The sequence below is a fragment of the Calidris pugnax genome, unplaced genomic scaffold (assembly GCF_001431845.1).
Source record: "Calidris pugnax isolate Ruff unplaced genomic scaffold, ASM143184v1 scaffold40, whole genome shotgun sequence".
Lineage (NCBI taxonomy): Eukaryota > Metazoa > Chordata > Aves > Charadriiformes > Scolopacidae > Calidris > Calidris pugnax.
In genome coordinates, this window is record NW_015090796.1 from 3,300,446 (window position 1) to 3,323,965 (window position 23,520).

The 23,520-nt window shown below is 37.4% G+C and overlaps 1 protein-coding gene across 1 annotated transcript in view; it reads left to right on the top strand.

Moving 5' to 3' along the window:
- Positions 1–4,197: 4,197 nt before the first annotated feature.
- Positions 4,198–23,520, top strand: part of MEF2C (myocyte enhancer factor 2C) — a 123,493-nt gene continuing 104,170 nt past the window's right edge. Inside the window, exon 1 of the mRNA XM_014936857.1 lies at positions 4,198–4,695. The gene's annotated coding sequence lies outside the window, so the exon portion shown is untranslated. The remainder of the gene's footprint in view (positions 4,696–23,520) is intronic.

Below are 23,520 nucleotides of genomic sequence, written 5' to 3' on the forward strand. Positions count from 1 at the left end.
AGATGGCGGCCGGTGGGCGGCCTACCTGCTCCCCGGTCCGCGGCAGGTCCTCGGCCCCTAGAAATCAGTCAATAAATCGGTAAATAAATGAGTAGGAGCCCGAGGTTACACGTGCCCCAGGGTGCGAGGCGTCCGGGCAGGGACCCCAGCGGGGCGCAGCTTTTGGTCTGTTAGTGGGGACCCCTCACACACCACAGGTGTATGGAAAAAAAGGGCTTTTGGGTTAAAAAAGGTTCTCCTGGTGTTGCCCTGTGTTGCCTCCCTCACAGCAGGCCCAAGGAGACGTGTCCCTGGATGGCGGCTGAGCATACATCTGTCTTTAGAAGACGGAAGAAATTAATATGTCAAGCTTTTAACATTCTAGCACTTGGCCCGGATTTTTAAATTGGCATTTATTAAACAATGAGACAGACGCGTTTCCCAAAATGCAGGTAAAAGCATAAATAATTTTCAAAGTACCAGCTGGAGGATGAGTACAGTCCAAGATCAATAGTTTTGTAATTTTATTGATAGTGTAGCATCCCTAAGGTAGGATTCAGATGGAGTTTATTACAGCTTCTGAAAATGTCAAGTTACTTAGAAGTGATATTCCTTTTAGGCCTAAGTGCACATCAGTAAAGACTCGTATTCTTTTTATAGAAGTTGTTTCATAAATCTCTTTGAATATATTTAAGTACTATAGGTTTGCATTTTAATAATACACTACTTTTGTGCTTTTAAACATCTAAGGTGCCGAACAAGAATTGTAAACTGTGAAGTAACTACTATGGGAAAGATTAAGTAAAGCATTGGAGGCGGATGATTTTGACAATAAAGAGGGTGTATGTGGTGAGTGTTTAATATTTATTGCATTTAATATTACAAAGTACTATTTATTGTTTTCAGATTTAATGTTAAAAGCAAAGCCTGGAGAGCAAGCTCTGCTGTATTATGTACTTACAGGTACACCTGTGACAAAGACTTTCTGTAATCATTGCTTGATGCATATAACACCATTTTAGTAATGGCATGCCATTTTATTTAAAGTTCATGTGTCAGCTGTGCCTACCTTGCAAATATTTTTTTGCAATTAAATGATTTTGCAAAGAATCATGTACATTTCAGCTCTTCGCGGTGGTTTACAAAGCATTTAAATCATGCTCCTGGAATATATATCCTATTATCTTTGAAATTATCTGAGTTTACATCTTTTGTTCATTATAAAAGCATATGGATTGAGGGAATATTCTGAATGAATGAAGAACAAATACAGTACTGTTGAATAATCTTGTGGGGTAGATTAATCTATAGCCTCGATTTCTCTCAGGGTGGGTTGCTGTGGCAACCGCCCCAGCTCACTTTAAAATAATTTTGTAAAGCTCACTTCAAGTGCTGCACCCAGCGTGGGCCAAGTTTAAAAGCAGCCAGACATGGGAAGAAGTGTTATACTGTGTTGCTCTTACAAGATAGGGAGGTGGTGGAAGAGAGCGAGGCGTGGAGTGGAGTGGGGTTGAGCAGAACTTTAAACAGAAAATAGAAACCAAGCCGCCCCAGGGTTAAGATGCAAAGGAGGTGGATCATTTCATAGTAACCTTACTGCTTTTCAGTTTAAACGCCATTAAAAGATATAAGCTGGCAATCTCATTTCTCCTAAGGGAAAGATACGCTCTGCATCCGCAAAAGAACAAAAACGGACTTTGATAATCGTCTTCAAAGGAACGTTACCTTGAGATAATCACACTTGTAAGGGAAAGAGATACTTGGATACACACTTCACTCTTTGATAAAACTTTGGAGATCTGATTTTATAATTATTACATTTGGACTGATGTTCTCATTGTTTAAAACAGTGCGTGCCTCAGGTGGCGGATCAAGAAAAAAATAATTTTGTCAGCAGACCTACACATGACCTGTGACCAGCAAAAAAGAGTCGATTTGAGTCTCATGCCAGAAATTTGAAAAGGGTGCATTTGTGGAGCATCAGTACAAGTACAGACACCAGAACAAAGGTTTTTCACTGTTTGAAATTATTCCAGATTTTAAAATTAAATGCAGCAAAAGAGAGAAAAAAAAACCCTGAACACTTCAAAAGATACTGCATAAATTCGTGCCTTATCTAACCCTGAGATGAGTGAGAAAGCCTGATCCCACCCCTTCTATCTGTTTGTCCATCTAGCATCTGAACCCTGTTTTAAAAATCGAGGTGTCCTTTACATGGATTTGATGAATTGTACTCATGACAAAAACTTGGCATGGCTTTAAGGTGCTCCAGCATGTGAAGGTCACAACTATTTAAAGATTAGGCCACAAGTGCCCACACGGAGGTGTAGTAGATGTGCTAAGCTGCTGTATACTTTTATTTTCTGAAATACTTGCCTACTGTAATAATTGCTTTCAAGATACGACGGTGCTCGCGTTCTGCCTTGCCAGTTGAAGGGCTCTGTTACCAACTAGCCAGAAACCTGGAAAACTTACATATCCTGCATAAAACAAAGCAGATGACAGTTATTTTCAATTACAGCCCGAAAAGCGTGAAGTCTTAATGCAGTTTTTCTGGTTTTGCCACTAGGAAATGAATATTACTGGATATTTGGGTGTGGTGCTGGGAGGCCAAAATTGCCCACAGCGAGGGCACAAGCCATGGAAGTGCTTGGTGTTTCTTGTCCTGCTGTGCTTCAGTGCCAAACCTGAGGCTGAGAGAGCGTGTCTTCCCCCCGCGTTACGCGGGCTCTGCTGCTGACACTGCCGAGCATATGTGCCTCTTTGCTTGGCTCCTGCCTGGTGGCTGCGGGCACATCACTATCACTCTTACTGCTGTTGTTCTGGGTGCATTTTATACCACGTTAGCTGTCTGTCCGTGGAGAGTTGTCCGCTCTGTGTCTAAATTGCACCAAGAGGGAGTAGGACACGACGAGACCCCGCAGGCGCTGAAGGGTATTCTCCCGGGATCTGCGATGGCAGGGTGCTCGTTAAGAGCTGCCTTGGCTTCGTTTTGCACTCACTCTGCTTCCAGCATCCATGTTTTAAGAAGTACAGTTTGAATTGAAAAGGCATTTATTCACCGCCGAAATACAGAACTTTGGAAGTAGGTCAGTGGCCCAATGAGATGTTTATAGGGGAAAAAGACTGCGAGACCCAGGACTTGTGTTAAAATAAACCAAATATATATTTGTCACCGGTGCTTGAATTCAGGCATTTGGTTTTTTACCACGCGTGCAGTTCCTATTTCCAGGACCTTAATCTATCATAAAAATAATGATCTGTGCCTTTATAAACTCCCCTGCTGCTCTCGAAGGATCGTAAAAGTTGGCTATCTACATAGAAATTAAAGCGAGTATCTGCAAAATCCCGTTTTACTCACAAATTACTGCACGCGCTTAATTTGGATCCAAACTCCCATACAGTACGGTCCTTTCAGTCTGGTTTTAAAAGCAAAATTAACCTATTAAAAAAAAAAAAAAAGAAGAAGAAAAAGGCAAGTCCTGTCTTTTTACACAGAATGCTGCATTTCTGTGGGCCAGCCTGTCAGGAGACCGTCTCCGGCGGTGACGGGGGGGGGGCCCGGGGGATCCCTCATCCTTCCTCCCCAAACTTTGCCCTCGGGATGGCTCCCGCCCCGCTAAACCGGGATGAGTTTGGCAAGTTGGGCTGCGGGGAAGGAGCCCGGCGAGAATGCCGGAGGAGGCGGGGGGGGTGGCGTGTGTGTGTGTTTGCGGTGACAAGGACGATGGCCGCGGGGGGGTTGCGGTGACAAGGACGATGGCCGCAGGGCTGCTGTCCGTCCGTCCGTCCCTCCGTCCGTCCGTCCTTCCCCCCCCCCGCTTCTCCCCAAGCTCCGCGCCCCCCCCCCCTCCCCAAGGATTGTCATTAGGTTTGCGTGTGGCATATGCCATTACCCCCACCGTAAAACTAAAATTAGCAAAATGTCAGGAATGGAAAGATTGATTCGCCCAAGATGCAATTATCATTTAAAAAGTGCTTGATTGAGGTGCTGATGTTCAGTGATTTATTCTGCATACCATATACATAATTAAAGTAGTGTAGTGGAGTAATTTATCAATCTAGTTTAGACTAGAGGGGCAAGGAAGGGAGCTGCTGCCGCTGCTGCTGCTCTATGTTTGTTTTATTAAAACGCTTTCGGGATCTGATCCCGCCCCCTTTTTGCAAGAGTGAAACTGATTATTTCTCCAGCTCGGGAGGAGAGAGTCATTCGTTTGGGATTGTGGGAGAGAGAGAGAGAGAGAAATAGAGACACGGAGAGAAGGAGAAGAAAAGGGAGGCAGAGGGAGCGAAGCAGAGAAGGACACCTCATCAGGCGTGTAGTTTGAATCCCTTCCTCGCCTCCCCCTTCCCCTCCCGATGTTACAAAGGCTGTGAGCTGCTCGCCTTTTCCCATTCGCCTGCTGTCACTTCCTTCCTGGACGCTTTCAGGACGAGTCCGGTTACTTTTAATCCGACCAGCAGCTCAGCCACTTTCTCCTCCTCCACGCTGCAACACACGCACACGCACACACACACACACACACACCCCAGGCATCTCCTGGCTGCTTATTGGATTGACTTTGAAGGTTGTGTGTGTGATTCAAGGAGGCTGCATGTTGAACCAGGTGGTGAATATTTAAGGCTGGAAGAAGTAAAGGGATTTTTTCTTTTTCCTATGAAAGGAAAATTTCTCAAGGACTAGTCTGATCATCCAAACAGCTAAATGTTTATAATGTAAGTACATGTGAAATTCAGCATCGGAATAAAATGTAGTGGGCATGGTACGAAAGCCCTATGTACATTTCCTATTGCGTTTGAAGAATGCATCGGTCATTGTATGTGCTCTGGGATTAAGGTTGCTTGCAGACTTTTTAAGTGTACGATTGCACTGTCAATTGCTTAAAAGTAACTTTTTAGACAAGTAACATAGTTAAATCACTGTCTAGTAAATTATTGCAGGCTTGTCTCTGTCAGTGTCAGAAGCGTTTAAACTTTGATGAAGTTAGTTTACATCATTTGTGTGCTTGAATAACGTGGAGTGTTCGAAGCTTGTTTGATTTGAATAGTTCACCAAATGCTATGACCTTGTAGTGCTTGCACCCTGATTTATCAGGCTGAGGAAACAATCCAGTTTGAGCGAAATGCCCTTAAAGTTGATTATGTGAAGAACGTTGTATGAAGGCTCTTCAGTTCTGGAGTTTAGGTAATGCATGCTTGCAAGTGTTTAACTTTGTGCATCTTTCATTCGAATACTTAGGCTTGAGATGGAAAGACCCCTTGCATTGGTGTGGGAATTTAAGTCATGGGCTGCAAACCTCTTTTGGAATAGCATGCCTTGGTCTTTACATAGTACTTTGAGTAACCTTTACATTTATTTTTTTTTAGCACAAAGGAGTAGAGCTAATCAGCCTTACAAAACTGGCTGGTTTAGATGCAGTACAGTTACTTACAGGCTAAGATAAAGTTTAATGTAAATGAGAGACTTATAAGACTATTGGTGCATTATGTAACTGTAATACTTAGGGTTTCCCATAAAACTTAGTGTGACCTTCTGTCAGCCTAAAAAGCAAAACAAGTATAAAGACAAGCTAATAATTCCTTTTCTGATTAAAAAAAAAAAAAAAAGCTGGAACAGTGCAAAACAAAACTTAATGAATCATTGTGGGAACATAAGTATTGTCTTTTATAGAAGAGTCCTGTTTTCTTTATTGTATCTAATAATTATTATTAGCAGATACCTGTATCCTGAAATTAAATACTGTAATACACAATTTAAGACTAAAGATTTAAGAGAATTAAGCAGAGAAAGGCACTTTGCCAGTATTTCAGTAGCGATCAGAAAAGAATTGTCTTGACACAAAATGCATTTTCCTAGCACTTATCTGACAATCAGCTTAATGGCAAATGTCCTAGTTTCATATCTTTACTTTAAAAGAAATGCAAGATGGATGATAAACCAATTATATTAGATACAAATGTGACTAGATTTCTTTTATTGGCACTTTCCCGGGTATTGTGGTTGAAGAGTAAAGATGTTTATATGGAGTATAATAACTCTAATCCCTAGAGGCTTGGCAGGGCATGGAAATAAAACCACCTGTGAACCGGTTCTAACCTCTGTATTACATACATACCGATTTCCAGTTCAAATGCTCAGGCAAATGGCCACTTTGGGGATTTGGTATTTTGTGAACTATTTTTGTTGCATGATTTTAGGTACCTAACATGAAGTCAAAAAACCCGCAAGACTTTCTTACTTCATCAGTTTTATTAAAATACCTGTTATATTATTCTTTCTATATTAATGAATACGTAATTCATGTCGAGTCTAATACTGAAGTCTCTGCTCACACTTAAGTCCCTTTGGAAGTAATCAAAAAATTCTTTGAGGAAGAACTTAAGAGAATGCTCCTTAATTCAGAGTGTTTATGTTGCTTGTAGTACACATCTTTTTATTTTATAAACTTGCTGTTTATATATATTTTTACTAATATGCCCTACATAGCTAGTATGAGAAGGCAATTCTGCGACCTGAGCATGAAAACCTTCTTTCATGCAAACACTACTTACACAACTAGTCCCACTGACAATGCTGAGACTACTTGTGTGAAAATGAACAAGTCACAGGAAAAACGTTTTACAGGATCAGGCCCCTGGGAGACCTAGACCTCTTGCCTGTGCCACAGCTCTCTCTCAGATGTAAAGAATGTCACTTTCAATGTCCTATAAATGAATGCAGGAATCAGATATGCATCTATCCTCTTAAGATTACTTGACCAAGTAAAAATGAAATTTAGGCTTAAGAGCCTTATAGAAATTGGTGCTAAATGATGAACAGAGTGTGAGGTTAAGTCTTTTAGAGTTATGTTCCCGAGCTGCTGGTTTTGGAGCGTCATAAGAAAATTTCTTACTGTGAATTTTCTTTCATTGTAGCATCAGAAAATTTTTCTTTTTTAAAAAAGCACTCTTAATTTGTGTACCTGCACCATACATATTCAGAAACAGAGAGGTGCCTCTCTTAAATTATTCTATTTTTTGAAATACCTTAAATATTAGAGACAAAGAGAAATGAAGCTTTCTGAGGCTTTTTCCAAAAGTTTACCACTGAAAGATTTTGATAGCTCACTATTTAGTAGATAAATATAACTACATAGAAACTTAGGAACTGAGCCGAAGTTGTGAATAGAATACTTTTGCCAACTTAATTTCTTCTAATTTCACTTTTTTTCTGTAACAGATTAATTTTTTGTTCACCAGAATAGTTTAGTTCAATATTCAGAGACAGCTAAGTATATTTCTACATCTCATTGAGCAAGAAGTCATTAACTGCTGTTAGGTGCTTGAAAGAATAAGGATTTGGTTTGTGATATGTAGACTCCATTTTACCTGTTGGACATGATTATTCTAAATTACACGATAATTTATCCAAAAGTCAAGTAAGGTGTAGTGGTATTCTTTAGAAAACACTTTATGAAGATGAACGTAAATAAGGTGCTATATAATTTCAAGGAGTTTATAGTCTCTGCCTCAGCATTTTGAAAAATAACCACAGCAGTTACATTTGTGATGTCTTTTAAGATTTAAATTTTTTTTCTATATGATATCAGCAGAGAGATTTTCCTACACCTTCATTTAGGCTCTCTAGCAACTTAGGTATAAAATAAATATAAAAATCATATATGTAATTCTGAACAGCTAGAAAACTTCAAACTTAAGAGTAGGGTTAGTATTCTGGCATTTGAAAAGGGTGAAAATAGAGTTTTGTATGTTATTTCAGAAACAAGATGAGTTTAGAAGAACTCTGGTCAGCGAACACAACTGATGGTGCAAGTGAAAAATTTAAAAATTTAAGTTTTTAATTTTCTGTTTTTAAAAGGAGTTATTTGGGTCCTCTGACCAGCCTTAAGGTAATTTTCTAAGAGCTAATGGTCAATGTTGCATGTGGACAGGTGATTAAAAGCTAGTGTCTTCAGTCCTCCACTTTAATCTCACTGTCTCATTGACTGCAGTGCAGTAGAGCTTGTCTATTCACTAGGATCTGTCATCTTTAGGAAATCAGACCAGCTTATAGAGGCGATTCACAAAACCAACAGTGACAACAAAGTCTTATGTGCCTTACAAAAGAAGGATTAGGCAGTTCACATGTCATTTTGATTGGGCAGAGATAAAAGCTGATTGCTGCAGCATGGCAAGGCACACTTCAATTTCAATTGATTATTTTTTAAGACAACTATAACTCTGTTGCTTAGTCATTGTTAAATGCAATTTGAAGAAAGGAAACTCAGTTTTTACATTACTGGTTTCGTATGACTTTATAATAAAAGGTAGAGCCACTTGTAGCATTGTTGTATAAATCTTTTTAAAAGCTGTTTAATTCACCGCTTTTGGGAAATATATTTAAAATGTAATAGTTGATTGTCTTGGGGGTTTTTAAGAACACTTTTGCCTAGATGATATACTGTAATAGCAATTAAAAGTTCTTAAAAGTGTCTAGCACTATACTAAATTCACTGCATTTACCCTATTAAGAGCTTATGTGCAGAGAGCAGTGCATAAAATGTGTCAGGGCTTTGCAGATTTATCAAAAGGTATAATATTGAGGAACAAGTAAGTCATCTTAGTTTCCCTCTATTATGTTATTTTTAAAAATGTAATACGATGTAAAGCTATACTTTGTGTTGCATATGTGAACATAGTAGTCTGGTTTGAAAAGAGCTAGGAAATTAAATGTTGTCCCTATATTATTAAATATGTCACTTAGCAGGGCAAATAAGAGTTTCAGCTATTTGCATGATTTAGTTATAACATACAGACTTTAACATTTGGAAGTATGAAACTTTGAAACTGGTAACTTCTATGCTAATTTCTTACCATTTTTCAAAAGAAGAACTCTTTTTTTTACCCAACTGATGCCTCCTAGTGTTTCACATAATAAAACACTAATGAGTCAACCATAAATGTAAACATAGTTTCTTTCATTGTCTTCATCTTATGTGATACATAAAATTAATATTTATGTATTTAATTTTGTGTGTGTTATTATAATCAGACAGGAACCTCCTGTAAATTCAGATGTTTCATCTTAATGGACACTGAAAGCACATTTTGATTTTCTTTCATTCTAGCTTTGCCTTAGCTGTATTTTGAAAAGTTTATGTTATATGTAAAGTACATTTTCTTTTTCTCCTTTTGTTTCCTGTGTGCATTCAACTAACTTCTTAACAGTGTATTATGAGGTTCAAATGGGAATTTTTAAAATTTTGGTAGGATAATGTGTTGAAAAGTAAGCCCTTGGAAATAGGCAATAAATGCAGTTATAGAAATGTTTGAAATATCCTGAAATACCTTACGGCCAAATAAGATGAAAAAGATTAGCCTGAGACATGCTCGCTGATTATAGTCCTTAAAGAATAGTTATCACATTTTGTAATTTTTCCTGGTTATTTTACTGCCGTATAAGCAAGAAAACTGTATTAGAGCAGTCTTCAAATGTGCAAAATGTGCACCTTACGCTTTTGATTGTAGATGTGGATGATCAGTACTTTTGAAAAGGAAATCATGTGCGTAAAATACTGAAACAGAGCTTAGAGTGGTAAAGACTGAAATATAGTGTCCTTTTCTTGGAAGTTCAGTCTGGCTATATAACTCATGAATACCTGAAAAAACATTCAATTATATTAGACTTATATCATACAACAGTAGGATTTATTATTGTTTTTTGATGGGAGGGTGTAATTTTCAAAAAGTTACCTACCATTGGCATGATGAAATAAAACTTACGGGCCCCAGCTGTATATTTGAACTGTCAGGTACAGTATTATAATGATAAAGAAGCAGCCAAGGCTGAGTGCACTTTTGCATGCTTTAATGTCACACAGTTTTATGTAAAGTATTGAGATCAATTTAATGACATTGCAAATATAGCCTGCTATTCTCAGACTTTCAAGAAAAGCAATGGAATTCCTAGATACTTTTTATACTAAGGAAGTTTTAAAGAGAAATGAAATTATTTTGCAATTAAAAAATTATAAGTTTACCAGTTAATGTGGGTAATAAAAAATTTGTGACTTCTTCTCAGTGCACATGTAGTGACTTTAGGTACCTGCTTACAGATAAAATAATTGTTTCTCACTGAATACGGAGAGTTGAATCTATATGTCCAGTTCTCAGTCATGGGATTTAGTGTTTGTTTTCAGGATACGTAAAAAAGGCAGATTTTAGGATTGTGTGCTGTCATCAGCCCTGTTGGTATTGTGGTTTTCTCCCATTAGTTTTAAACTACAAAGAGACCTTCCTGAGCTTTGCCGTGTATTTGAGGCACTAAACATCGGGCAGTGTCCTAGCCTTTAAACTTCCTTGCATCCTGACACTATTTCAAAGTGTGCAAGTGGCACCCGGTATTCAGCCAGGAAGGATAGCATGCAAAAGTGATATAGTTATGTTGCTTTTGCCCTTGCGAAGGAAAAGTAAATTTGGAAGAGAAATAGAGGGAAGCACAGAGGAAAGAAAAAAAAAAATCTTTAAGGCAGTTGAAGTGCAGGGCTGTTACTCTGAAGCACAGTTAATCAGAACTGCACTGAGCATTCCCCCCCCACAACTTTTAATTTTTTTTTTTTAACTAAATACTTTTAGATTGCAGAAATACGCCCCAGGAAATTCTAGCAGAACATGATCAGACTCATGTAGAAACAGATGAGGACAGATTATCTGCGAATTCTTTGTTTTAATGTTGTATGGAGTACCCTCTCGTGCAAGGTAGATGCAGTAGTCCCAGCGGCGAGGTCGGTAGCCTGGGCCCCTGTGGCAACTCCCTGAACAGGTGACTTAGCAGTCACCTGCTCCAGCAGGGTAGAGGGACTTATCTCTGCCTTCTGCCACCTTCTCTGACATTGCAGGGCTGCAGAGATCCTGGCCCGTGCAGCAGGTCCTGCGAAGTCAGTATCTGCTGCCTCCGTTCAAGTTAACCATAAGGCAGCTCACAGATTAGGGACGGAAGGGAACAGATGGCACAAAGCTCCTCTGCCTCCATTTCCCAGGTTATAAAGTGCTGCTGGTAGGAAACTTGGAACCCAACCTAACAGGTCTCCTCTGCCTCTTATTTCTTGGGCTGTATAATTGATTAAGTGAGGTTTATAGCAAAAATTATTATTAACCAAGTGCCAGTGCAGGAATCCACCTTAGACGTTACTAGCTTTTATCTCTCATCCTGTAATCACAAGATGTACAGTTAAGTAAACTGAATTAGAAATGACATTATTTCTGTTTGCTTTTATAGATACAGGACGCATGCCATTTGTGGAAACCATGCTCAGTTAAATTTCACTATTTACTTTTAAGTAGTCAATCAATAGCCGTTAGCAAAGTATGTACAAAGGACAAGGAGGGAGGATTGGGAAATTGTTTATAAAACACATCTGCAAAAGTAAGCGTAATACAGAACATTGTTCACGTGAAACACTACTTTTAGTAATATAAATAAGTAACATAGTAGCATGTGCTATTTATCTGATTCCTAATAAATTCTTCCTCCTACTGACAAATGTATTGTGATGTGATGTTATATTTGAAATAACGGTGCATTATTTTAATCCAAATAATTTAGCTATTGTCAGATGATTACAGAAATTAAAATGTTCCAGAACGTATCCACCAGTGTAACAAGCTCTATAGACTATGGCACTTTTAATTTAAAAATTCCATATGGGCTTCTCAGTGGAGATTGTTTTAAATCATTTCATTGGAGTTGGGTGGAAAAGCTGTCTCTAAAGGCGGGGGGAATGTTGTAGAGAAACGACAGGACACTGAGATTCTGTGACCATCCCGTCGCGCTGGCCCGTGTGTCCCCTTCAGCCTGACATTTTGTCTACAAACTTGTGCTGCCAGGAGCTCCCCTCTGGTTGCTGTAACCCTTGGGAATGACTGGGCAGTTTGTAGAGAAATTTTGAGGATATTCTGTGAAACCAGCAGGAGACAGTATGTCCTCTACGCTTATCCTCAGGCCTGCTTTATCTCTGCCCATCTGCGTGCTGGATGTTGCTTCTGCCTAGACTGAATATGAGAAGTGGGAGAAACGGCAAAAAAAAGGAGGAAGGCTTTTAGGAAGGTTAGGAGGAATGTGGCTACGGACTGTTTGATAAGATGGTGTGCAAATAGAGGAGAGCAGACAGTACATGGTAGTGGAATGTGACACCGTAATCTTGCAGGGGTTTTTCAAACAAATTTCCTACTGAAGTGGGTAAAATTTGGCTTGCTATGAATAACCCTTAATTCTTGCAGACGTAGGACAATGTTCTTAACAAAATAATAATGATTTTTAAAATGTGTTCTAGACTTATAAGGAACTGATCTTTGAAGGAGTGTTTGGTGATAACCTGTTTTCCCCACAGCATCCTAGACAAGTGGTCAGTTTTTCCTTTATCTTGCTTATGTCTATGAGCTGCAGACAAGGAAATGATATAGCAGCAGAATGAGGAAAAAAGCCAGCTTATTATCCCACTGCAATATATGAAATAAGTGTGAAAATGCACACTTACCAAACTTCTACATGACACATTTTTTATGTCAGAATTCCGAGCCAGGGAATGCATCCTTGTAGTGGCACACAAAATGTAGAACTTTATCCAAAGCACACATACATAAATTTTAGAGATCAGAAATACGACCATAAATGTTAGTGAGTGCCTATGGACTGGTCGGATCATTTAAAAATAAATAGGATGAAGCAGAATTTCAGTAACGTTCTTAGGAGCACACATTGAAAAAAAAGTAACCCAGGCTTGTTGGATTACAAGGACTCATTTATGTGACATGCTGTTAGCAATTGGAAATAATTTAAAATTACATTTTAAAATGTATATTAATTGGAAAATAATATTCCTTTTTTTTCTTCAAATGAAACATGACGGAGTGATTGGCAAGCTACCTAATTAAAGCAGAACTGCCCGTAATTACTTGTACAGAAATGGATAATGCCTACCTATATCCTTGGTAGGTAGAAATCTGCGTATCTTCACTGGGATAACAATAGGATCTGGATTTTCTGTTCTAATGTTTGTGCTGCAATAAAAAAGATTATGCACAGAACAGAAACAGAACAATATTTTTCTACATTTCCTGTAGTATTCTTGTCGTGCAAGTTGAAAATTGGACTATTATTTCTATGGTTTTTCCAAAACTTTATATTGACAAAGCAAAATGAGAATCTGTCTTCAGTACAAGTTCCAGTACTTAAATCCCCATCCAGAACATTACATTTATTTCACTTATGCTTCCAGTAGCTATTGTCACAAGCTCAGTATTAACATTTCGTGGTGGTCAGCAGAAGTGTCATCTTGGAGGCATCCTTACTGAATGCTATCTTCTCTGGAATTTCACGTTTTTAAAAAAAATATATGAGAGATGAAATAAGGTGGTGATAGGCATAATGCAAATCTTTATGAGAGATTCAAAGAAAGCAGTAGAAGAACTGGTATTTTTGCATGGCGTTTTAATGATATTAGGAATGGGGTTTTTCCTTGCTTCTAATCCTGAAGAAAAATGCTTAATTGAGAGCACCAAGATTTCTCAATGGAGACAGAGTGTGTTTTTTATTGAACTTATATTTATCTTTTTTTTTTTTTTTTGGTCACTTAATAACAATATGAAACAATAACTGATACAGCAAAGAGGCATGACATGAAAGAAGGATGTTTTGGGTCTGTTTTGAAGAGTAGTACTTGTCATTTATCTGGACAAGTGGTGATTTTCTGGTGCTGCCTTCTGTTACAAGTTGCGAAATGTCGTCTGTAAAGCGGTAGCACTATGTTCTACCACATTTTTCTGTATAAGATCAAAGGCAAACCTGTCGTGAGACCATCACTACTTTGACTACCCCAAACAGGACATGGAATAGCACTTCTGCTGATTTCTGGTAAAAAGTAATTTTGAGAATGGTCAGGAAGAAAGTATTTGTTCTCTCCTTTCAGTCTACTGTTTTCCAGATGTGTTTGGAAAGAGAAGCTCTTCCACTGGCTCAGAAGATTTTCTGTGATTTAAACATCCTCCTAAAAATGCAGCTTCCGTGTTCAATTGATAGAAGTTCAGAATACAATGTAGTTATATCAAAAAGGCCTCTTTAAATCACAAGGAATCTATAGAATCTCTTTTGTGAGATTCCCCTGCTGATACTTGCATAAAAAAGAACCATTAGCGTTCCATTTTCATATGTTGGTCTAAATGCTGATCTTAAATTCAGAACAGTTAAGTAAATACTATTTTTTTAATATATTGTGGTCTAAACTAGATATCTAAGATTAAAATATAGATTTTCTACTGAAAAAGAGAATATACAATACATTCAGTTCCAAAGTTTCTTGAATATAATAATCTCCAGCACCACATGCAACCTATTGGTCGTGATTTCCAAGACCAGGGAGCGGAATCCCTCAATATGAATTGCAAAACTTAAAAATAAAAGGGGAATTTTTAAAATTCATTGTGTGTCTTTAACATACAATTCACTAATCATCATCCCCAAAAAGATACAACAGATGCTCATCAATAAAGTCTGCAAATAAAGTACAGAAGCGGTACAAAAGTCCGATGCATACAATATAAGAAAGGGATTCAGAACCCCTGAATGTAATTTTAAATGCCGCTGCAAACTTTCTCAGTGCAAGTCTGTTATGCAACGTCTCAGTTCTCCAAGGGCAAAACATGGATGAAAATTGGCAACTTTACTGAGATGCTGTAAAAGATAAAATCTATTCAGCACGCCAGGATGTATCCACGTAATTAGAAAGGACTTAGGGCAACAAGAAAAAGGGGAATTTAGGTTTTACTTTGCTGTGTCCTGTTGTCTACTGGAATCCACATCCCCAGATTAAGTCTATAAATTCTTTATAAGCACTGGTTTAACTTTTATAGCAGAAATTCAGGATTTGAGAAAGCTGATTTGAAATACTTCCTACCCTTAATTTAGAGAAGTTCACAGAAAAGACAATTCTCTCTTTCTGGAAAGGTCCTTAATCAGTTGGCTATAGAATATTCTGAGAGAAAGCTACTCTCAGTTTCCAAATGTGAGACCATCCCATTTTTGTATAGATAATTAAATATTCATCAAATGAAGGGCTGTAATTGAGTCATGTTTCACTGGAATGCCATAATTCCTTAGCTATTGAGTTGATTTCTTTTGCTCTTTTATCTCTCTTACTCAAAAAATACAAGCCTTTCTGTGTTTCTCATCTGTAATATAGCTTAAAACTAGTTTAAACAACCAGTTCCATGCCATCTTTCCTATTTCATTGTCTGAAAAGTCTGCATTTACTTTATAAAATACAACGTATAAGAAGAAAGTGCCTTTTGTTTTATCTTTACAAGTGTATTCATCTAAATATGTGAAGGTAGTTCTTTTATAAATACCTCTGTGTCAGCTTCTCATAATTTTTTGTGGCCTCATTCTTTCATTTGAGTACCATGCCTAGCAAAGCTCTGGAATCTAGGATAGGAGCTAGAAACATGAAGAGGTGTTTGAATATGAGGACAACGAGCATGCTGTAAATGAGTAATGGATTGATTATAGGTTGGTTGAGACAGGAAGTATGGCTTCAGGGTGCGATAAATTGCTCAGTCTACCTAAAAGTGTTTAATAAACCTTTATGAGAACAAATAGTTCAAAAATAGCCATTATGTACATGTTCTCAGTCATCTTCAGCAGAGCTTGGGTGGTCCTTTAGGAAAGACCTTGTGGCCTAGCATGCATGCCTCTTCAGCCAGTTTCTTGTACAGTTAATGTGCCTGTTGAATATGTGGGTGTGAATCCAAACCTGACTTCCTGACCACATTATTATGCTTGAATTAATGAAGAAGAATAACAACTCCGGTTAAAAAGTTGTGCTGATACTCAGTGTTGACTAGTATTTACCCAAGAGCTTGAAACAGCCTGTAAGTTGTAAAAATGTGCTTTTTTCTTTTCTTTTGACTCTAATTGGGAAATTCCAATTTCACTAATACAAAGAGAACTTACATCCACAGATATTAATATGTTTGTTTAACAGTATTTCAGATCTAACTGAATATATGAAATTATGTCCTTTGCTCATGTATTCCAGCATAACTCCACTGACTTGATGACCTACTAAAAACTGCTTTATATACAGAATTATCATTCATGCTGTTAATTAACATCCACCTCTTTTTCTCAGTTGCACTCTGACTCTTTTTCCAGACTCATTAGAAAAAAAGGTACCATTTGAATAGAACATTTCAAAAGAAGATCCCGTATCTTCTCTACTGGACCACACTGGGAAGAATATGTAAAGATCTACCACTTCTTTGATCAAGAACGTTATAAGCAGACTTAAGCAGTTTTCAGAGTCCCTCTCGGGGTTTAAAGTCTGTACATGTGTGGCTGCCATTCACACATACTGACATGAAGGTGCATTTTATGCTGTCCTAGAGCTTTCTATTCATTTTACGTTGTTCTACAACTTTCTCAGACTCGGCGAGTGTATGTCAGTTTCTGTCTGCTGGATGTTAATTGTACTATGTAATGAGATATAGGAGTTTTGTAAATACCAAATAATTCTGTTTCACTAATGTGATTCTGAAGTACCATCAAAATATTAGATAGTCGCTGCATATGGAATACATAACAGACTGGGACCGCTGGCCTCATGAGGCTTCCAGATGCTCTAAATAGATGACTTGGGCTGCTCGGACCATTAGGTGCTATACAATCTTTACTCAGCTCTCAGTCACATCTTATTCCTGATATGTAAGGCAAAATAGTGTGTAAAACATAAGTGCAAAGTTCAGAAGAGTTTTTATGTCTCTGTAATCACAGTACTGTTTTCTTTAAAAAAAAATAAATACTCTCTTCCATGTCTATTACATCTATCTTGAAGTGATTAACCAAAAGGAAAACAATGTAAGTTACTTTACACTTGAAATTTATTTTTGAGCAGCAGAATTCCTGAATTCATTCCTGAGCATAACCGTGCCATGATGAGAGCTGTTTAGCTGGGAGTGCTTTTTAACTATTAGTTAAAGATCAGGTTCTCCTTTTATATGGGAATACACAGCTACTGCTATTTGTGGTAGCAGTTCTGACCTGAAGACTGTGACTCATTGATCCTGTTTAGAGCCATCTTGGGGTCTCAATCCATATATTCAACAGTAAAACTTGAGAGGATACAAGCAGCAAGAGCAAAGCTGACACAGGCACCATTTGTGCTAATTTAACTTGTCAGGCTCACTAGTCATGTAATGCTAGAGTACGAGCAGATTATTTGTTTAATGTCAATTTTAGCTATAACAGTATTTTTGTTTGAAAGCAGAGCTAAGCACAGGAAGGATATTCTAGTATTTAAGATGGCAGCCTGGATGTGGACACCGTGGATTTAACTCCTTCTTGCAGAACCTATTTTAGATCACTCTGAGGGTTTCACTTTGTTGGAGCATCAATTCCCTGTCTGTAGAATGAGGATGGTATTTCCCTGAGGCAAATTCTGTGGGACCCAGACACTGTGGGAATGGTGGCCATATGAGTACCATAGGGAGTAAACAAGACAATGTAGAGTATAAATATGTAGTTGCTTTTGGAAAGTTACAGCCTAAAGCAAAGCATACAGTCTGCAACAGACTCTTAGATAACTTCACTTTTGTTAGAGAGCCATTTTAATTAAAGTTTAGAACTTTCTGCTTCTTTCTGTCCATTTTTCTTCTACTTCTTTAGTTGTTGTGCCAAGGTATCCATGTGTGTTTCTTCCACTGTCATCTGGCTCATTCCCAGCAGATGCACACAATCTGTTTTGCTGTCACTGACAGGGCTCAGTTTATGGAAAGAATGTGACAGAACATGCTGCTGTAGTCACTTATACAGGATTCTCTTTTCTAAAAAGTAACTGAGAATAAATTAGTTCGCTTTATTTTTTTATATATATTGTTCAGTCATAGGGTTTTATCCAGGTTAAACAGGGTATTTGTTTAACATTTTAGCTTTCTTTATAATTCCCAGTTTGTAAAATATGACTTTGATAATAATGTATATAGGAAGTCATCACAATACATCGACAGACTTCAGTTTCAAGCGATGGCCATTGTCCTGGCCATTCTGGAGTAAATGTAATACTCTTAACTCTTATTTAGAAATTTTATATTTCAATTTCTAACCAGAAATGTGGAGTCTTAAACATCCTGTGTGGGTATGAAGCATACAAAAGGGGGCATGTGTTCCTTCTAGTGCAAAGTACTTGCCCAGCAAAAGGCTGAGTAGATACAAGTAGAAAAATGAAATTTTACTGTCTTGGACTTCGTTGTCTACAGAAATAAACCTTTAAACACAGTTAATGTTACCACTTACTGTCATGCTGTGGTAACAGCTACACAGGTCCTAATAGAGATGAGGGTCTTCAGTGCTTGATACACATTAATGGACAGCCTCTACCTCAAGGCATTAACAGTACGAACAAGCAGGGTAAGCAGTGAAGGTAAAAGGACAAAAAAATGCAGATAGTTTTACTATTAAGAATGTCCTGCATTTCTTTTCAGTGTTCGGTAGGAAAAGTTGATGTGATAATTAAACTTTATGGAAGGTGTCTAACCAGCACAATACTGTTTATGAGGTGAAGCGGTGTTCCCATTGTGCCTTTACCAGAGGAAAATTAATCAACAGCTCAAATTTGGTAAATATAGTTTGAGTAACTGCATTGCTGCTTTCTACCTCTATCCCGACGAGGGCAGGGATGACAATAGCAAATTCCACACTGGGCTACTAAGGTTACAGCTTAAGCTGTTAAAAAACTGTTAACATTAAATATGTATGGACACACTAGATGTTTATTAAAGAATAGAATTTGTTTTACAAGCTGATGTTGCCTGTAATCCTATTATTTTCATCCTTAATGATCTAACATTTATCTTTGAATTATGCTGTGTTCAGAGGGGTTCGTGTCTCTGGGTTCTTTTTTATCTATAGCTGAAGAAATAAATAAGTCTTCAAGAGTGGAAATCTCCATTAATTCCCAAAATCAAAAAGTAATTTAATGAGCTTAGTGACTTGGCTGCATTTGAAATAGCTGCATATATACATTAACATAAATTAAATATATGTAGAGACATTTGATCGGTATTTTTAGGACGTATTTTTGAACACTATTTCAGTTGGGGGAGTGCCTTTATGTACTTAAACCCCTGAATTAGTATTTTTGCACCTCACATAACTGTAGATTTTATGTAATTGGTAGGGTATATACATTAAAAAGGCTATCTAGAAATATGTGATAGACTGCCTTGTTAGCTGGGCTTGTGGTTTTTCTGTAAAGTCACTTCCTATGATCGTGTACATATATTTATACATATGTACATATATCTATATATCTGTGTGCTTTATAGACAAATATATATGGTTTTCAAACTATGCTTGCATGCCTCTGGGTATGCCTTACACTGTAAATAAAACTGTCAAAATGTCTCTTCGCAGTTAGACCTCATAAAAATAATCAGTCCATAAACACGTGGTGCTCTTTATTCACATATATACAGTTACTATATAAAATGAAAGTCTTTCTCCTGTTGTTCTAGACTTACAGTCCTTCTATATTATGGGTTAGAAATATAGTATTTTTTAGTGGGATTTTTTTCTATGTACTTTTATATTTGTTTGTGTATGAGGGTATGGGAATGATATATATATAAGCATCCCAAACATAACTTTTCCTTGGTTTTATAGACAGGTTGGATTAGAAGACTACTGTAACCCCTAGTTTCCATTACTATATTTTTAATATTATTTTTGTTACAAGCTAGATCTTTCTAGGGTTTCTGCAAATAATGCTGACTTTTGTAATTAGTCCTAAAATTATTTTTGGATGGGAATCATTAATATGTGTATCGCTATGAGACGAATATTTTTGGTATATGATTTATCGCACATAATGTAAAATGAAGGCTGAGAGGAAATAGGGTCCTCAAATGATTTCTTTTGCTGCCTCTCTGCTTTGATTGCTAAGCTCGGTTCAACTCCAGAAGTACTGCTGCCACTTAGCTATTACACTTTTAAAACCAAGATTACAACAGCACCAGCACGTCTATTAGTAAGTCAGGCAGCAGCAAATGAATGGGATAGTTTAATACATTTATAAAAGGGTAGATTTTATATCCAGATATATGTCACGAGAATTGATACTTATACAAACTGTCAGGAAAGGGGCCGAAGACCAAATGAAAGACTATGGAATGTAACACCCTCTCTTTATGTCAAACTGTATTTATCCGGTTTTTTTTTTTAAATGCGCTTTTTTTTAAACTTAGGCATATTAATTATACTTTCTTTGTAAAAAAAACAACCCATAAACCTATGAACTGCAGTTCAGCATAGAAATATATTCCTTTTAGTTCCAAATGCTAAGTACAAGAACCTCAAATCTGTTTCTGTTGTACTTCATGATCCTACTTGGAACCTGATATGGTAAAAAAGAAGAAATTTATACACATCCAGATTGGACAAATCAGATGATAGATTCCAAATCTGAAGATTATGTAGAACTGTATTCTGCAAGTTTACCAGTTTCAGGGTCTGTTTCAGAGATTAGTGCTGTTGTTAGCTGTAGATGTATCACAGGTGAGAAGATGTAAAGTCAAGATTGAGGGTTTTTTCTTATTTACTGTATAGCTGATAACTTCTATCTAAAAAAAAAAAAAAATCCATGAGGAAAGCTGATCAAGTGATTAGCAGAAAAACAATAGGCTGGGAGCTGCTTTTCTGTAGATGCTGCTGGTTTTACTTTACGTAGTAGGGCCCTTAGCTTTGTATTCCCCTTACTTTCATTTCTGTTGAATCAGGACTAGTATTTTCAGTCTCCCAGTAATGTTTCAGGAATAAATATTGATAGTTACTTACCTGATGGTATGAAGATACCTGTGTATCTTCAGATAAAGGAATATATAAATAGGTCGGTAAGGCCTGTATATGTTTGTACTTTATGCTTTCTAACGCTGTTAACAGTAACTTACAGAACTGGATAATATAGTGAAAAGGATTAGCTTGATGTATGATTATGCACTGGAAAATTAAGGTAAAATCATAACTAAAAAATTGCATTTTCTTGCTGTTCACAAGGTGGAACAGTATGGGCTTTTTCACTTGAAAATACCTTCCAGTGCCCTGCCAGTAGCCTGTTTCCAACCGGAGAATCACCCTCTGTAGTGGTATGAAGCAGATTTTTTTCTCTCTATCAGCCTAGATGTGGACCTTTCATGAGCAGAGACAACCTATTTTTATGATATGAGCTGGCCCCAGAAATGTATTATTCATGGAGCAGGGCTCTTCACCGGTAATGACGGCTTGGATTTCTTGGTCTTGTACTGCCCCTAGTGAAAGCAGTGTTTGTTTGGGGAATTTTTTCTTTTTAAAAATATACTTAACCTTTTTTATCTGTTTGCACCAGGATGCAGGACCAACACATTACTCAAGAAGAAATTATACTTACCCACAATCTAAGAGAGAAGGGGACTGTCTGGTCGGAGTCAGAGTTGACCACTGACTCTTAAACGGCACACAGATTTGGCTGTGGTACGCAGTCATGCTCCACCTACATAACTCTCATAAGTAGAAGTTGCAGGTATTTATACAGTGCAGGAGATACCTAACAAATGATTCATTTTGAACCCAGTTACTATATTCAGCAAACAAAAAGGCCAGTAATCAATTCTCCGGTCAATTCTATTATGGCTTTCCATTTCTGTTACAATTTTTCCTTGGCAAAAATACAGAGAGTGCTTTAATTACTGATTTATTATTTTGAAGAAAAACGTCATATTTTTGAATGTACTTTTCATAGTATTCAGAAAAATTACCCGTGCTAACTCTCTTAAGGTGGCTGAAGATGAAGCAGCCCTTTGGTAGTAGCATTTCTAAGTCATCTTGAAAACAGCTCAACTGACAAAGCTATCTAATACCATATTAACATTTTTTTTTAAATTGGCAGTGTTATTAGGCTTTCAAATACACTATCTCAATAACTGTTCCAATTTTTTATTTCTGTTAGCTAAAAAATGTGAAAATAAGAACAGACAGATAGCTTTGTTGTTTCCAAAGTCTTATAATTCTGTTTTAGTTTGTTTGAAAACTTAACTGTTAAAATATTAAATGTAAGCAGCTGAACATATAATGTGCATTATAGCTCTCTGGTTGAGCAGATTTCTGCTGTATAGAAAACATCCCTTTGATGGGATAAAATGAAACTTCTCTCTTCAGTATTTTGTAATTCTTCAGTAGTTCTTCATAATTAGCAATGTAAATTGCAATCCATCTCATAAATCTATTTTTTTATATGTTTCTATGACAATGCATCGGTAGGAGATAGAACTCCAATTCTGAAAAAAATTTTAAGTGCGAGAAAGCTCTTACTCAAATGGTCAGTTAAATGATTTGCATCCCAATTAAAGTCATGTCTAGATCAGGCCCATTGGGCAGCTCAAGCACTGAAGGATGTTGCCGTTCCGTTGAACAAGAAGAGCCAGGGCGTTTCTGGAGCTGAGAAGAGAAACAGTTCACTACAAGAAGGTAAAGCAGATGTTTAAGAAACCTTTCAGCTTATCTCTTGGCAACAACATCACCTTCAAACCTTCAACACTCGCTTAATTTTTGTGGCATATATCCATATAGGGCATGCAAGGCAAAGAATTTTTCTTCTCTTGTGCACAGAGCGCACTTCCTATAACCAGAAGCTGTCTCATGGACAGAAAGATTATATATTTATATTTTATTAAAAAAATGCAAAGCAGCAAGCTGGTCTTTCAGTCTGTATCATCAAAAAGATTTTGTCCACTACAGCTTTCAGTCAGAAGTGCTGCACACAGTAGCTTCTCAGTAAATCGGGAAACATCTATGTGTGTAGCTATTTCAGCATTGCATTAAGCTAATGTTTTCCTTCCCTAAACGCTACTGTTACATAATGCCACTGAAAAATCTTTTCACAAAACTGAAAAATACTCAAATTGCTTTAACAAACTTTATCTGAGAGATCGCTTCCTTTAGAAAGTCTTTCTTGAGTGAACAGAGCTTGCCTAGTTTTGGTTTCTCTGCCTACTTTGCTTTATTAAAAAATGTGTGAGCAGATTTGTGCAGTTTCATTTCGGAATTGTTGGGCTGTGCGTCATGAAAGCCATTTCTTCTCCTAAACTGGACTGATGGCAGTTGCACTATCATCAAGGAAACTTTTGTCACTATCTCCTTAAGCTTCTCTTTGCTCTTGCTGAAGTCTTGTTAGCCTAAGAGAAACTCTGCTGTACATCAGAATATTCACCTAACGCGTTCAGTCAATTTTCTGGCACCCTGAAGTGCCAAATTTTCATTATCCAGTAGGAAACATTACAGAAATTGTCCGATACAAAAACCTCGGACCAGAAAGTTTCCTCCTGTTTGTATGAAGCCAAGATAAAGATCCATGTTATAAAACTGTGATTTTGTAGCTTTTGTGTGTGAAGCTACTCTTAATGAGGTTTTGGGGACACAATTTGGGGACGCAATCTGAGTGGACTGTGTGGTTGTTAAGGGGCAGGACCAAATCTTCAGTAGGG